We start from the raw sequence: 1,963 nt of genomic DNA on the forward strand, positions 1-1,963 counted from the left end.
ACCCAGAAAATTTTTCTGATTATACAAAAGAAGTAAACATCCAGATACAGTAATTCAGAAAACACCTGGAAGATACTATATAAGATGAACATCATCAAGGCATATAATCATCAGACAACGTCAACGTGGAAAAAAAAATCTTAAAAGCAGCTAAAATAGAGTAGGTAAAGCGAGGAGAGGAGGCATGAGAGAGTGTGCCTGGCTGCTGCACACACAGTGCTTGCCTCCGGAGTGTAAGTACATCTCTAGAGGGATGCACGATGCCTCAGCTTAGCTTCCTAAGGAGCCCTGCAGGTGACAAACATTATCACCCCAGCTGTGCACGATGCAGCAGATGCAACCACATATTCACAGGAGAGGAAATGTATCTTCAAGGTTCCACCGTTTGGCATCCCGACTGTAAACAATCCACTAAAGCGAAGGACAAGCTACAGCCTACCAGGATTTCCTCAGAAAGTAATTACTCTAGACCAGGCTTCAGTATCCCTGGCTCACCAGGTCATACTATCTATGCAAAAGTAGACAATGAAATCCTGGATTACAAGGATTTAGCAGCCATTCCCAAGGTCAAGGTAATTTATGATATTGGACGTCCAGATCTTACTACATATGAGCCTTTCTACACATTGGGCTATGATGACAAACAGGAGAGGCAGAGCCTTGAAGAGTCTACAAGGACTTTGTCTCCTACTCCATCAGCAGAAGGCTATCAGGACATTCGGGATCGGATGATCCACAGGTCCACAAGCCAGGACTTCATTAATTCCCCTGTGTACAGCCACCACAGTTACACTCCGACCACATCACGCTCTCCCCAGCATTTCCACAGACATGATCAATGGATCAACATTTACCTAAAACCACCCATCTACAAACAGCATGCTGCCTTGGCAGCACGGAACAAGTCTTCAGAAGATATCATCAAGTTTTCTAAGTTCCCAGCAGCCCAGGCTCCAGACCCCAGTGAGATACCAAAGTTTGAGATGGACCACTGGCCTGGTCTGCCGCCGTCGGAACTGACATGAGATGCAGATCTAGTGGCAGAGAGGAAAATGATGAGGAACTTCTGAGATGCTGGCAGCTTCAAGAAGAGCAATTAATGAAGCTTAACTCAGGCCTGGGGCAGTTGTTACTGAAAGAAGAGATGGAGAAGGAAAGCCGGGCAAGGTCATCTCTGTCAGCCAGTCTCTATGATTCTCCTATCAACTCAGCTTCACATATCCCATTATCTAAAACCTCATCTCACCCTGGCTATGGAAAAAAATGGGCTTCATCGGTCTGTTTCTACCGACTTTGCTCAGTATAACAGCTATGGGGATGTCAGCGGGGGAATATGAGACTACTAGATCCTCCCAGATGGCCACATGCCAGTTACGAGAATGGACCAAGAAGTGTCTATGCCCAACATGTTGGAACCAAAGATTTTTCCATATGAAATGCTGATGGTGACCAACAGAGGGCGAAACAAAATCCTAAGAGACTTGGACAGAACCAGGCTGGAGCGCCACTTAGCCTCTGAAGTGTTTCGGGAAATCTTTGGAATGTCCATACAGGAGTTTGACAAGTTTCCTCTTTGGAGATGCAATGACATGAAGAAAAAAGCTAAACTCTTCTTAGTCCTGCTCAGAAATGGCAATTAGAAAAAGGACTGACAATGGTGTTAACCCATAGGATGTTACATTAAGGCCCAAACTTTATTGGAGAGTTTGCAAACTACCATCCCTCAGCAACACCAAAAAGGGAAAATCTGGTTAAAACACCCATGAGTCAGATATTGGGCCAACCAACAGTAACACTTGCCAAGAAGGATGGGATAGCAATGTCTATGTTCCAAACTTAGCAGTAGTGCCTACACGTGCCCTGTTTACATTACTGTATGCACACAACAGACGCTACTTTATTTCTTCTTTTGTTTTCCTTTAACTGTTGTCCAACCGTAGTACTGACTGTATGGATAAGAGCC

The 1,963-nt window shown here is 44.8% G+C and overlaps 1 pseudogene; it reads left to right on the top strand.

Annotated features, from left to right (window-relative positions):
- The first annotated feature begins 260 nt into the window (after nucleotides 1-260).
- LOC103263274 lies at nucleotides 261-1,640 on the top strand (annotated as a pseudogene).
- Nucleotides 1,641-1,963: the final 323 nt, after the last annotated feature.

The sequence above is a fragment of the Carlito syrichta genome, unplaced genomic scaffold (assembly GCF_000164805.1).
Source record: "Carlito syrichta isolate Samal-C Ts95f unplaced genomic scaffold, Tarsius_syrichta-2.0.1 Scaffold304780, whole genome shotgun sequence".
Lineage (NCBI taxonomy): Eukaryota > Metazoa > Chordata > Mammalia > Primates > Tarsiidae > Carlito > Carlito syrichta.